The 15,674-nt window shown below is 37.3% G+C and overlaps 1 protein-coding gene across 40 annotated transcripts in view; it reads left to right on the forward strand.

The window, feature by feature from the left end:
- EYA4 (EYA transcriptional coactivator and phosphatase 4) overlaps positions 1 to 15,674 on the forward strand; it is a 155,693-nt gene that overhangs the window by 87,300 nt on the left and 52,719 nt on the right. The window contains exon 1 of one of the 40 annotated variants that reach the window (XM_065057042.1): positions 9,925 to 10,057. The exons of the other annotated variants lie outside the window; for them this stretch is intronic. The gene's annotated coding sequence lies outside the window, so the exon portion shown is untranslated. Of the gene's footprint in view, positions 1 to 9,924; positions 10,058 to 15,674 lie in introns of those variants that run through there. 40 annotated transcript variants of the gene reach the window in all.

Below are 15,674 nucleotides of genomic sequence, written 5' to 3' on the forward strand. Positions count from 1 at the left end.
CCCGGAGTTCTAAAAATATGTTTGATATGTTTACAGAAATTACAATAATCTATTTAGAGTGCAAACACATGGTAACTGATGACATCACAGGGAAGATTTGAATGGTTTATATTAGCAGATCCCTGTGGCTTTAACAATAAAATTAATGTACTTTTTAATATTTCAAGCCTGTTACAAATTCCTGGGTTTTTTTGTTAAAATCAGGCATACAACATTTTCTGTTATATTAGTAGTGCTTTCTCTGGGTGATCCCATGCCAGATCATGTCACTGTTAAGGCTTTCATTAACCTGAATCAGTGGTGGGTCAGACTGGAATAAACAAAACCAACAAAAACCAACAAGTCTTGAACACTTTTTGGAAATTTTTATCACCTTATTGAAAAAAAAAAAAAAAAAAAAAAGAAGAAAAAAACCACAATATTTATTTTAACCAAAGTTTTAGTAGAAGCAATTTGAAGATTTTGGAGTTACCTTTAACTGTAACTAAAGAATCTTTTTGTCTAACATCACATACTGTGAAAGATAAGAGCTTTCTTTTGCAGACCTGCTCTACTGGAATGCAAGAGCCAACCACCACTAATGATTTAAAACCTATTTTAAAACAGAAAAAATGTAATGCATCTGGAAACAAGATAAAGTTCTCTGAGAAAGAGAGAATCATGCTATTCTAACAGGTCTGAGTGAATTGTTAACTGTTGATAGGAATATGTTCTATTTATGAGATAGAGGAGATAATACAAAACCCTTCCCAAGTGCATGCTGCGGTGTACTAATTTAACTTTAAATGATTTATTTTGTCTGCTGTCCCCTTAGAAATGTGCCATCATTCCTGTTTGTTGAGGTGTATTTTGAAAATGGTTAAAATCTGATTGAATAGTGGCTTGAACAACCTACTCTTAAAGTATTTAATGACTGCTTATTTTTTCCCAATTTTCACTCAACAAATACACACATATATGCATGAAAAAGCAGTTGATATTGTGTATGTGTTTATTCATTGCATATGACTTTATGACTTACATATGTTGAGTAATTGTCCTAAACATTAGGCTGTTATGAAAGCCATTCTGCTTGGTATAAGTATTACACATTTATTGGAGTGGGGATTTGAACCAGAGCATCCTGTAACCAGCACGCATAAATCTAGTCCATTTTGTTATTCTGGACTGATCTGTGAGAAAATTTTCCATCATCTTAAGTAATTCCTGCCTTACACACTACTTTTATATGAACAGTGGTGGTGACTCCCAGGATATTGCTGTGTCCACCTCTGCTTTAAACTCCTCTCATCGTTCTTGCTTACATATGCCCTTCTTCAAAGAAAGGAAGGGATTTTTTTAATATAAATATTTGTGGTTAATTGTAAGGAGGAGTGGAACCACCCCATATATTTGTATAATTAATAGTTTTGAAATAATTGTGATTTCCAAAGTGCATTGTGATTTCTGAGCTAAGAGTACAAGTTATTTAGCAGATCCCTGCCATGAAACCACCCTCACGCATGCTGAGCTACTATTACCTGTATTCTTCCATCATAGGCGATGGGATGGTGAGTGCTCTTCAACCTAAATACCTGTTAGCGCTCTATGAGGTCTGGGAAAAGCTGGTAAAAATAAAGCTCAGGATCTGTGTCACTGACTAAGTATTAACGACAGCTAAGAACTGAGAAAACCAACAGCACCTAAAAGCAGAAAAGAGACTAGTGAAGAACAGAAAAGAAAGCAACAAAATTTCCATAATTTCATATACCAGAAGCACACTAAAACCAGTTTGCTCATAGTAATAATTTTCAACCAGGAATGACAACCTATAAAGAAAAATGTACATGTACAATTTAACATGAATATTATAATCAAAGACTCTTGAAAGCACTTTGAAATAATGTAGTCCAGTATTCATCATTTCAAAACAGCTTCTTATCAGCATGAGTACAGCAGTGCACGGTGCAGTTCTTCCATTGGTATCTCCCATGCCCTTTATCATTCCTTTTATATGTAGGTGCTCTAGCACAGCATAACTTGGGCAATGACCACAGCTATTTTTACACCAGGCATAAATTATAACAATATGTGTTCTACTGCCTTTACTGATGGATAAACAGGTGGCACAATGTGACATGTATGCTGATGGCAGAAGTTAACTGCAATTTTGAGTCTGTTTGCAAGGCTATTGTCACTCTCTCCTATCCACTTTTTCTAGTTGAATCTGGAGGTGTATGGAGGGAGCAGGACTGAAGCCATCCCAGGGGTTTAGCATGCACCTGATTGTTACTCATCTCTCTGAGACAAATTGATACCAGTGCGGGTGAGCGGGCCAGTGCCCTCCCCTCTACCTTGAGACACAACTTGCTTCTGTCAGATCATGGTGTGGGCTCTGGTAGCCTAACATACAGCCTGAGCTGTAACCAGTTGCATAGATAGATGATATTTAAGTTCACTTTTACATATGTTCTTCATCCTTGCATTCTAGACCAGCCAGTGTTCATTAGTTTGCTGCAAAGTGACCTTTGATTGCCAGCAGTTCCAGGATGTCAGTCTGGCAGTCACTGGCCTGGCTGAAATCAATTACTGTGTACAGTGGGCAGGCAAGGCCCAATTGGTTGGCCTTCAAAAGATGAGCATTGGCTCTCAGGGCGAACGTTCATTACACTTCATGCTTCCTCTCTGTACTTCCTGTCTACACACCCCCACATTTTGACTAGTTTATACTGAACCTGTGGATCTGCTAAGGCATGGTACTTCTTGGTATATTTAGTCTTCTTGGATTTCAAAGAGAGGGAAAAGGAGTGCATTATTTCTGCATTAAATAATGTAGTAATCAGAAATTAATATTTTTGAACCTTCAGGAATGTCTTAGGATAGGGTAGATACTATTTTTGAGTGAAATAACAAAACCTAAGGTAATACCTGCAAGTATTTTTACTTAATCCAATAGTTTCTTGGAGCCTTATCCTGAAACTAAACTGGATTTTGAGCTGTAAAAAGACAGTGTTGTTTCTTCAAGTGCAGCACATGCAATCACAATGAGAAGGAGCTCTATTTCTTTCTTTCTTTTCTTTTCTTTTCTTTTCTTTTCTTTTCTTTTCTTTTCTTTTCTTTTCTTTTCTTTTCTTTTCTTTTCTTTTCTTTTCTTTTCTTTTCTTTTCTTTTCTTTTCTTTTCTTTTCTTTTCTTTTCTTTTCTTTTCTTTTCTTTTCTTTTCTTTTCTTTTCTTTTCTTTCTCCCTCCCTTGGTCTATTTTTTAGTCTGACATATCACATTACAGCAGTACAAAGGAGAACTAATTCAGACTCTGTTCCAGCTTCTTTGACCTCTTGGATATTCCAAATATATTTTACCATTAGTAAGTCTGAATAGTAAAAGTATTTGGTTCCACCTACTTTGCACTTCAAATCTAGTTGAATAGAGGCCTAGAAGAAGGCAGACACTAAAAAACTGGCCATTCAGATCCAAATCTCCTATTCTGAGATTGGTACAGGTTACTTTTTAAATTAATCACTTTTTCCCCCAAATATTTTTAAGTGTAAGTTCTTGGCTAGATATTTCACAACCTGTTCAGACACATACTAAATACCATCAGTCAATGTACTCAGTAAGCATTTAACTAACACCATGAAGTTAGTGTGCTGTGTTACTATTTAACATGCCAAAAATCACCTCTGCCATCCTATTAGATCCTGGTCAGTCAGTCATTAGGAAAAAAAAAAAAAAAGGCAGGAAACAAAAATAGAATGAACCAAAAAAATCCATATAAAAAGAGACCACATACAAATAAACTAATTGCAAGTTTGCTCTTTTCTAACATCTGCATCTTCCATGTTACACACATATGTGTTAAAACTGTTTTGATGTTTCAGATTTGGTTTCCTTTCTTTACGTTAAGGTAGTGTTGTCACAGAGTGGTTCAGTTCTTCAGCTCTCTCCACACAGCTTATTCTGAGCACCAGTCATCGTTGTCCTCCTCTGGGAGCAGAAGTCAGAGCATCCAGATGACAAGTAGGGAGACTCTTCCATAAGCAGCATCTGGCTCTCTGGCAGACTTGTCAGGCACTTCTGCTAATGGGTTTGGATTTGCCATGGGGTCTTTTATGTGGTTACATTGCAGATGGTCTGTCTGTTCTATCTTCTCCTTTTGAATACTTCTCTTTAAAAAAAAAAAAAAGAAAAAAAACTTTCATCTGATCCTCAAAATTTACACACTCCTTTCCAGCTGATAAGATTCTTTATGGGTCTCATAAGACGCCTGTGCAGGCTCATTTCTGTTAGAAATCACAAAGCTTTCCATATATCCAAATGTGTGTCTTGAGTTTTGCTGGCAATTTTGGACTTAGTTCTCCAGTTTAGCTGCCAAGTGATATAATTTACTGTGATCTGAGTCTCTATTATTGTCAAATTTCTTTGGGAATTACTTTATGTCATTTGTAGAGCTGAAGTAACTGAAGTAACCTCCTCTTGAAGCATGAAATATACTTGCCTTCCACTGGACGTCCACCTTTGAAAACCAAAGTTCAAATCTGTATTTGTTTAAATGAGAAAATGAGTGTGATGGGCTCAATCTAATTCATACGGGATTCTTGTCTGCCATTTTAGAGAGGCACAAAACTGAAGCAGCAAGTCTGTGGGAAGGTGTGTTTGGCAGCTCTATGGAGAAAGGCATACACAGTGCCCAAATAAATGAAACAATTCAATGGATTGACTTTAGCAAAATTAGTTATTGTGTGGTGCGAGCGCAGAAGAGGGCAGAGAGGGAGAACATCCTGTTTGGTGAATTTAATTTTAGTTCTGTTTCAATTTACAACTGAATCTCTGTCACTTTAATTTTTAAGGGTTTTGAGGATTTTATTTGCTTTTCAGTGTAGAAGTAATTGGCAGGTGACTACACATAATATCGTGTTTTATTCCTATGTTATTTCAGGCTTATGTCTTATTTTCCTTCTAATTATGTAGATTAAATTAAACAGAAAAAAACCCCAGCACTCTGAAACATGAAGTGCTTTTCATGACTTTCTCAAAATAGTACTAGAGAAGGATATTCATCTCCCTTACTGTTTCATTATTTACCATGTTTCACAAGAGTAATATTTTAAAATTTGCAGAGAAACAAAAATAATTTAATTATGAAAAGCAATCACATTATTAACATCTACCTTAGTGCCCTTTTTCACAAACTGGGTTCTTAAGCACTGGGGAACCTGTGCTAAATGCAGTAAAGTTCTGGTCTTAAGCCTGCAGTATAGATGTATGTGAACTTAAAAACCAGCAACACTGTAGGGTTTATTTCCTCCTGCCCTGCTTTTTCCTTAGGACTTTGACAGAACTGGATTCTTGATGATTTTTAAAGGCTAGGAGGTCTGTCAGAAGTCATAGTGAGGTCAAACCATTTGATGTAAGCCAGGCTTTTAGCAGAGGGAGCGATAAAGAACTGTTTTCCATCAGAGAGGCTGGTTTCCAGTGCTGCCACCTGTGCAAGGGGCAGTGAGGGGCTGGAGCTGTGGCTCTGCCCGGGCAGGGGAGGCAGGGGAGTGTCCCCCACACACACCTGGGGCATCAGCATGTGGGCTGAGCTGGGACTAGAGGTGTTAGATGTTTGCAGCTGGGACCGGCCGCTTCTTGTGGCTCAAGGGGTTAATTCAGGGGGTACGGTGCCCTGGAGTCCTCAGCGGCACATATTTATTGACTCTTAGAAAAATCACCTACTTCACCCCAAATTAAAAAGGTACATAAAAAATATACTTTATACTGTATACTTTATACTGTATACTTTAACTCTCAAATTAATAAATTACTTGGGGAAAATCAAACAGCAAAGCAAAATGAAATATAATAATTTTATGCCAATTGTACAGGTTGGCCAACATGAGTACATTTATCAGGTCATCATTCTCTCTTTTGCTTGAAATAATAGGAATTGTTTTGAATATCCTTAGTTATTAAAAGTAAATGCAATAATCTCACTGCTCTTTCAGGTGTACAGGTAATAAGGTCTCCTGGACAAAACGAAAAGGAGTGTGTGCAACACAACTAACATAACTTAACATCAGCATTGTTATGCCCAGCTACACCTTATTACTTAATAGGAATGATCAGATCCTGAAGCAGTTAAAACATCAGGCAGTTGGAAGGTTGTGTATATTTATTTTATATTCTAAAGCTAGCTCATTGTTGTGACTGCGATTAGAGAACAGAAATAATTGCTTTTGACACAAACTGTTTTGGAGCCAAACATAACGTGCTCCACATGAGGTAAACTACAGAATATTTGTCTTGGGAGCCAAGGTAAAGATCAGGTTTAATTTTTAAGGGGAATTTCACTGTTAAAAGTGAGATGCATTAATGTTTCCCATGTTAAGACTGCTTGCCAATAACTCTCTGTAATTCATATTGAAAAAATAAAAAAAAAAAAGAAGATTCAGAATGTTTGCATTAAAATGTGAAGTTTGAATGGAACATGAAAACTAAACATTTTTGGCAACTCTTATATTCTGCCCAGTCTGTCGTCATAGCTCATCCTTTCTAGAGATGGATGAAGTTCTTGCAGGCCCCTGTACTGGTGGCTAAAGAAATTACATTGAAATGAGGTATGATCACTCTAATGCAGCGCACCTGAAAGAGCTTCTTTTCCCTTGAGTTATCGCTGACAAAGAAGAACCACATTTCAATAACTATTTTGAAATTTAACAGACATTTCAATTCAGAGTGAGTCAGACACAACCCACCCTCTACTCTCATTATGAAAATGTGAATTCATACTTAGATCATTCAGTTCAGGCTCCATTGAAGCCAGCAGCAAAACTCCCAGCCTTTCATCCTTGATTTCCCCGTTCTCAATTTGCTTGCATATTGTCTCACATGAATAAAGTTGACATTATTGTATTCCAATTAATAAATGCAGATGTGGATCAGGCACCAACATCTGGATCCAGTCATCCCAGCTGTCCCATTTCCACTGTGGTGGTGTTTGCATGTCAGGTCAAGGCAATGAAGTAGGTTCTCCCTCGCTGCAAGTGTGCCTCCAACTACTGCACAGACAAGCCCAGAATTAAGGGTACTTGAGAAATACATCAGATCTAAATGGAAGAGCTACCCCATCACAAAAGCAGGTCTCCAGCACTCTAGAAAGAATATGAGGAATTATATCACTTTCTCTTCAAAAAAAAGATAGTTGGAAGATAACATAGTAATGAAGTTACCTCTAGAAGTTCCTCTTTTTTGTGTGGGTGAGTACCAGGGTTTTGGAGGACCTTCTGTGCTTTGATGCTTCTTTCCATCTCAGTCTGCCATTAACGTGTGGTTTAGAAGAGGACATTTTCTCCCGTTAAAGAGAAAACATGAAAGTGCACCCCCATACTCATTGTTCATAGGAAATCAGGGCTCCAAACAGCTCTTTCAAAACTCCTCTCATCGTTCCACTTAAAATCAGACTGTCATGCCTTGAGGAAAACTGCCTTGCATTTTCCCTGAATTGTTTTGAAATTCTGTGCAGTAAGCAGAGTGACTTCAAAGGCTATGTCTTACAAAGGACAGATTAGCAACAGGCTAGTAATTAGCAGAACTGATCATCTTCACATTCCTCTGTATATATAAGAAATAGTCTTTCTTGCTCAAATTAGACTTAAAAACACCCAACAAAGACTTAGTGAGATTTTCCAGTCATTGTGTAGGTTAACTGTTCCTTACCCACTGCCAGGTCACCTGTCGGAGATGCAGAAAGGACTCTGAAATTCCGAGCAGATTTTTCAGATGGGACTCTGAGCAGTTGCTCTGCAGGAGTTGTGGCGTAGGAGGGAAGGCCACAGGCTTGCTGCTCGCGTTTCAGCCATTTCCACAGAAGTATATGTTATTTGTTTATGGCACAACTCATCATGTTGTAAGAACCACAGAATTTGCAAGTGCCGATCACATCTGGAAGTTATCAGAAATTGAAATGGGAGCTGTTGGGTGAACTACTCTTTGAAAATGTGGTCCTGTGATCCAAAGACCTGCATTGAGATCTTACGCATCTGTAAACTGGTAGTCTGTATTTCATGTAGGTTGGATACTTGACAGCTCCTTGTGAAACTGCAGTGTCATTATGACTTTTGATTTATTTAATTGCTTACACAATAACTTCAAAGCCTACTTGGGTCACCTTTTTTTGAAGTAGCAGGTTAAAGATTAGTTTATCCTCCTGTGTACCTTTACATATTTTCTGTTCACACTGGGACTAGGAATTGCGTAATGCAGCCTGCAGGCTGTGTGGCCAAGCTCACGGCAGCATTTGAAAGATGCCCCTGCCTGAGCCCAAGCTGTGATGTGGGGACATTGCTGCTGTGGGGCTGTCCTAGGCAGAGGTTTGTTAGGTGCTAGGCAGGTGGTGGTGCCAGGTGGTGCCAAATCATGCTTATGTACAGCCCAGGTTCAGAATGGGCTGCCTGTACATGGACTAAGAGAACTGAGCTCCCTACTATTCTCTCTGCTATTCCATCAGTCCTTGGTCCTCACCACTTACTAGTTTAGATGTTCTCTCTCTGGTTCCTGGAGTGGTTTTCCCCAACCAGCTGCCTTTTTCTTTGAAAAGATGGGAAATATCTGTTCAGACAGCACATTACTTCTTGCCAGATACTTCCTCCAGTGCCTGGAGCATAGACCCTGAGCTAAAATCATATCATATCAAATCTGTGGCTGTCACATTCGGATAGCCCAGAAAAGACATCTCTGGGATCCAGCTGGCCAGAAAGTATCGCTGTGTGTAGCTTTATTGTTTGCGTGTGCATCTGTTCATTACATCAGAATATAATAATTGCACATATAAAATTATCATTTGCCTTCATCAAATCAAAGCAATCCCAAACTGCAGGGTGGAGAGGTTGAGGTGGAAGGGGAGCCATATGGAAAAAAAGCCTTCCCATTATCTACCTTTTCAGCCACAGACTGCCCATTTCACTAGCGTAGACCTCTATTTTGTAACTGAAGAAATCTCCTGAGCACAGAGAGGGGGAGCTGGAAGTTTATGCTGAATTAAATAATGTAATAAGTTCCTCCCCCCCTGCCTCCAATTTGTCTTGATTTTTACCTATTCATTTTAATATTTGTTGGCTTTGGACAAATGAACTGTGTGTCCAACAGAAGACTCCAAAAGTGGTTCCTAGAAATTGTTCTATGTGTTATCCACAAGTGTGGAAACTCAGATTAATTTTACATTGTCTTTTAATTGTGTCTGGGAAATGATATTCATTCCCAATAAAATACAGAAAGCAATGAGAAAATAAATTAATGTGGATTTGTGGCCAGCTGAACTGCACTAGAATAGACAGTTTTCTGTGGTTTTTTGGAAACCACATTAAATGACATAAAACTGAAAAAAAATGTCTCAGTCAATCAGAAACCAGGGAAACCGTACAGTTACTGACTTTTAAGCAAATAATAGTTTTCAGCAATTATACAGCATGACAATCCAAGCCTTCTAAATTAATTGCTGTGTTTAGTCATCACCAGAGCAAACCTAACCTTTTCACCTAAGTTTTATTCCTCAGGCAGGAAAAGAAAGTGTCTTTTCTTCTTTTCCAGGAAAAATAAACTTGAACTTGTAAGCAATTATTTTTCACAGTGTTTAGTCATATTTTCTTGAAAGGCCCGTGAAGAAGAAATGCATATATGCCTTTCAGTAAAGCAATATTACTGCTTATAACTACACCAATATCCATATGCTAGATTAACAAAAACTATAGCCTTGGGCATTTGCTCATGCAGTGAGGAAAGAAGGGAGCATAGATTTAATGAAGGCAAAAACTGTCTGACATTTGTCAGGAAGTATGGAGAATCTCAAGGTGGCACAGGGTCAAAAAAGGGAGGGTGACAGGAAGAGTGTAACTGGGGAAATGGGAAGGGGGGGCTGAGGAAGAAGCTTCAGTGCTGTTAAAAGAAACATCCTTTTTCTCTAGCTGTGGATGGCAGAAGGAGGCACACTACAATGCTGGCCTTTGTCACCAAACCTGCTCGCTCACGTCCTCAGCCGAGCCCTCTGCACCCAACGCAGCCCCAGCTCTGACGCTGGCTGCCTGTCAGACAGCGCCTGTAAGGTAATACTGTCTGCAGGAAGGGTTGCCTTGTTTTTTTCTTTTTTTTTTTTCTCCTAGAATTAGAGCTTGTATAGCTAAGAGAAATACAATAGGCATGAAAGCAAAACTGAGATACAATCACAACCAGTGCCACTTCATGCCCCGAAGGATCACCTAAGGAGTCCCATCCACTGCAAGATAAGCAGTATTGTTGAGGTCAAAAAGGCTATTAAACAAAATCAGGAAGTTTTGAATTTTCCTCAAATTATTGTTGCTTTATACTAGAAGGATTCTTTCGACAGTGTGCTTATTGCAACCCCTGGGTAGAGGTTATTTCCCTGTGAGCTTGCACTCATGCACTGGGAAACTGTATGATGATATTCGAGCTTATAATGAATCCTCCATGTTCATAAGGAGTCTACTACAACCATTACTGTAAACTTACAGTACTATAGAGCTGAACCTCATTATATTTTTCGTTATTTATTAACTATGTGTTCTAACATGATAGAAAAACTCTAATGTTTAATTTTTTGCTTCATTGAGGTTCCCTCCCTTTGATAACATCTGTCTGACATTTGTTGCAGATTGACAAAAGAGAAGTATTATTTTGGAATATCAATGTGGCAGTAGTTTTGCTTCTTTTTCTTTTATTTTTTATTTTTAATATGAAAGTTGACACCCTACTTACCAAGCCATGAGAAATAGAAATTATACAGCTACAATTCACCTCGCATCCCCAAATAGTTGCAAAAAGTTTAGCACTTGTTTTCTGGGTTGTTAAAAAAAAAAAAATAGTAACAAAGCTCTGAAGAACATTTGCTGGTTGTATCTCTATAACATGACATTTTTTACTGCTTCTTAGCCCTGTGTCAGATCACTTTACAAGTTAAGAAATGGGGCCTCAAGGAGAATGGAAAGGAGGTCATGCTGGTGTCCATCAGTATTGTTTTTAACTCTCTGGCAAGCTCCCAGGACTCGTATGATAGAGGGGCATGCTTTTGTGAGATTGTGCCTAGAATATTAAAAGATCTGGTATTCTGGCCATCTATTAAGCTTGAGAAGATACACGGCGGGGGTGGGGTGGTTGAGCCTGGGAGAACAAGTGGAGCAACATCACAATGGAGCAAATTTATCTGATTGGTTTTGCTGATTCTGCATTGCGTTTTACAGTGGCAAAAAATGACAAAGGCTGCTATACACAGTGTAGAAGAACCTGGAGAAGAAAACATATTTTAGTGTTAGTGTAATGACTGGAAATGTTACTCATTTGAGGAGCGTTCTTAGGTTGTGTGTTATGTTACACTCTTTGGTGGAAAGATGTGGTAAAATCTTTTGTTGTGTATTTATACACTTAGACACATGTATGTGTGGATATTTAGCACCAAAGAATTATTAAAAGTTTGCATGTAGTTGTGTATTAGTATAAATGTATTGGTATGCATTTGTATATTCCCTGGAAAGCTGTCCATCATCCAGAATCCTTTTCTTTCTACCTCCTTTCTTACTACCCATGGTAATCTTTGAGGACTTCTTTTTAATTGCATTATTTACAGCTTGTGTAGGTGCAAGTAAACATGAAAAATCCCTCACCTAACTGTGAAAGTATTGTGTAAAGTACAGTTTTCTAAAGCAAACAAACAAACAAACAAACACACTAGAAAAAATCTCTATAAATATGTTGTGTCTATTAATATTGATTCTTTTAGATTTTGTTGCAGAATTTATGTAGATTACATTGGATTAATGACATTTGTGGGCATCCATTCTGATTTTTTTGTCAGACTGAAAGGCTCGTATGAGCTTGTTCGGACTACATATGGAAGAGAGGTGGGCTCAGGAGTCACATCCAGAACATGGCTGAAAGATCTAGCTAAGAAAATTTTTATGAGAAATGGAAAAAAAACACCTGATGTTTCTTCAAAACTGTGTAGTCAGTCAGAGAGCTGAACCACCAGCAGTAGAAAACAGATTTAGCTGAGCCTGAGCAGATCTGTTACCCAGCTTTCATATTGCACTAAAAGTTAATTTTAAATAAAGGAAAGTTCCCTTTTTGTTAAATTTCAGAAGCTCCAAGATAGCTGACGTCCTAATTGAACAAGGCTCCAGGTTTCTATGAGAAAGTTTGGGTTGTGTATGAACTGGATTTACAAGAGGAGGGATATAAGAAAATCAGGGGAAAAATAAGAAAAATAACCCCAACCAAACAAAAAAAACCCACACAATAAACGAACAAATAATGTGGATTTTTGCCACAGTGAAGTTTAGTAAAGATTCTTCTAAATAAAATTATGTAGAGAATTTCCTTTTAAAGAATTTTTAAAGAAAAATCCTTTTAAATATTTGTAAAGAATTTTGTTCTGACCAATTTATAAACTAAATGAAATTGTTCAATGCAATTCAGCTAATCCTTCTTTTGATTCTCTTTTGTTTTGGATTTGCTGCAAATGCTGTACAATGAAGAATTCGTATTTGTAAAATATTCTAGTCTAGACTAGGATTTAAAGTACTTTGTTTTCAGATTAGAATATTTATTCTTTTATAAATCTTTGCTAAATGATTTTAGATTTTAAGACTTGTTAGTAAGTAAAGGAGACTATGTAGCAAAAAGTTTACATTTTAAAACATGATCTCTTTAAAAGAGAAAATTATCTAAGTACGACCTACTTGTAGAATTCATTAATAATCAATGCAGTTTTGAATTGTGGAAGGATCCAGCTCTTAGTCCATGCTTATGGTATTTTAATTGGAAATGCAAATGGATAACAGAGTTATAACGATTCAGATTTTCTGGAAATAGCTTTTAATTCTACCAAAGAAAAACTGTGCACAAATGGGTATGCGATTGTAATGAGAGAAAAAGAAAGACAGGAATTTTAAAAACACAACACTAGAAGCAAGGCTTGAACTTTTTGCCTTTAAAATAATACAAACAAAAGCTATTAATATACAGAAATACAGTGATGCATTTGTCAATTTGGGCAACCGTAGTTAGTGACTTAAACCTTCCTACGCAAGGTTGGGTTGTGACACTGGGATGTGCACTTCAGTGCTCCAGGGTGCATCGCAAGTTCTGCTTGGCTGCCATGGTAAAGACAGGGAAATTTTCTCGCTTCGCATGCTGTTCCTTAACCTATCGCTGAACATAGGTTAACCCTTGAAAAGATGTCACTTCACGCAAAGGAACACAATGTGCGAGGCCCAGGATTCACACCAGCCATCTTTTTGATACAAACACTCCTTAATTTGTTGGGGTTGTCCATATCCAGGTTGGAGTTGAAGCCTGTGGGGATCTAGGAGTCTGTTGTGCGCAAGTGGGATGTTTTAGAGGCTTTTCCAGTAAGCCTCTAAAATGATCCACTAAGCATGTGCAAATACCAATTCTCAAAGACTTAAAGTGTAGCCAAAGCAGAATAAAAGGCAAATCCATCTTACTAGTTTTCAGGTTTTCGCTCAGGAGCTTGGAATCACATGAACGTTCTTCAAACAAACAGTCAAGAGAAAATTAAAACATCTTCTTACCAAGTAATCTGTTTCCTTTCAAAACTTATCTTTTGATACAATTTAGCATTTTACTTAATTACTCTGAATAGCAGTCTGAGACAATGCAAGAGGCGGGGAAAGTAAAACTCAGACAGTTATGTGTCTGGCAGAGAAACAAAAAATGGAAAATAACATTGTACAATGCATTTTTTTTAAGTAGTTTTAACAATAGACTTTATTCTGTCTAAAGTGAAACACACTTCATTTACTAGAAAACAGGCTTTAATAAATAACTGCATAAACTTAGAAGTATTAATTGGTCCTTGGGAGATCACTCTTTTTTACTTTTTTTTAGTGTAGGAAAACACAGACTGAACCCGAATCTGCTTCTGATTAAGTCAGTGAAAGCAGGACTCTGATAAACATTTAGTTTGACAAAATGAATTCAAGATGTTGGAATTATTTTATCCATTTTTTAAGCATTTTTCCTGAATCCTCAATTCACTGAAACTTTAAGCTTTTAGTAGGTCTGTTATATCTTCCCGAGAATTCTTTGGGCTAAAGGTAAACTAAATGCATCAGAAAGGTGAACTGAATGACATGTGTTAGACAGAAGGGAAAATGTGCACTTGAATAAATAAATTACATGGGGATATATTAAAATAATCCCTCTATTTGTTCACACAGGATAGAGCACCCAGGACAAGTATAATGTATACACATGGTTTGGTGAAACTTTTTATTGATTTGGATATCCTTTTTATGCTTAATAGGCTATCAGTCAGTGCAAGATGTCTTTTATTCATGCAGAGAAAATGTCTATTTGTAAATGTAATATTTTAAAAATAATATTACTTAATTAACTTGTCGTGTCTATGGACAGGGATGCCATTTGCTATAGAAAACAAATTTAAGGCAAATAGAATATTTTACTGCACAAAAGGTTTCATACTGGTGTGGAACAAAAACTATTCCTTTTACAACATCTGATTGTTTATATTTTTGCCAAGCAAATGAAAATCAGTGGACTTAGTTTTCTGATTAAGAAAATCTTATTCACTTGTGTGTGAAAAGTGCTTAAGATGGAAACTTCTTAAATACACTAGCTAGGTAAATCAGTGATTTTGCTTATGAACTATCACTGGAGCGATTGCATCTGTGGCCCTGGTATATGCTTGTCTGAAAAGAAATTATTGTAATTTTCATGCTAAACAAGAAAAAAGTGCATGTGAACTTTCTAAGCTAGAACTGCCTCTAAGGTGTCTCTGGGCTGATCATACAGAACATTCTATGATTCTGTGATTCTAGGAAATCATGATGCTTAAACTGCTCAGTGAACACGTGGGGAGTATTACACTGTGTATGCAATGAAACACACATTGTTTATTTTGTGTAGCATTCTCCTGCTCCCTTAAATACATACAAGATGGAAACTCACAGACTGTTTTTGACCTTTAGCTGCTATCCTTGTACAGAAATTCCTAAACAAAAACCAATGGACTAGTAAACCACTTGAGTTCATTTTATTTCATCTAACGCTGATCACATTTCCAGTAGACAATAAATATAATGCACTGCTGATAGATGTGTAGAAATGTATATACAATTAGATGAAGAGATCTGAGTCAAGGCAGTTCAAATCTCAGTTTATGCCTTTGCATTTCCTTGAATATGGCTATAAAATTCTTACCTGCTGATGCATGGCCTCCTGCAATATCAGTTTTCCCCTCCTCGTCCAGACTGCTACTGAGGAGGCTGCCATGCCAGCAGAGTGTTGGTGCATCTCAGGCTTGATTTGAGCATTTACTAAGGTAAATGGGTTGCTTTGCCTGGGCTTCATGTGCCTTTGGGTAAGGCCTTGGTGCATTTTCACAGTTGAAATGTAATATTTCCTACATTTCCTGGAAGATAATCAAGATAGGAGAGCTCTAAATCTGTGTCTTGGGTTAAATGAATGGAATGAGAGACAAGCTAAAGCATCCAGGAAATCTTTGGAATTACGCTCGCAAACGGGAGACAATTTTGTTCTGTGTTTGGGTTTGTTTTTTTTTTTCTTTTCCTTATCTTGGAGAAAAAAAAAAATAGATTCAGACAACAGACCAATATTTGATAGAAAGATGGTGGGTTTGTTGTTGTCATTGTTTTGTTTTGTTTT

The sequence above is a fragment of the Columba livia genome, chromosome 3 (assembly GCF_036013475.1).
Source record: "Columba livia isolate bColLiv1 breed racing homer chromosome 3, bColLiv1.pat.W.v2, whole genome shotgun sequence".
Classification (NCBI taxonomy): domain Eukaryota; kingdom Metazoa; phylum Chordata; class Aves; order Columbiformes; family Columbidae; genus Columba; species Columba livia.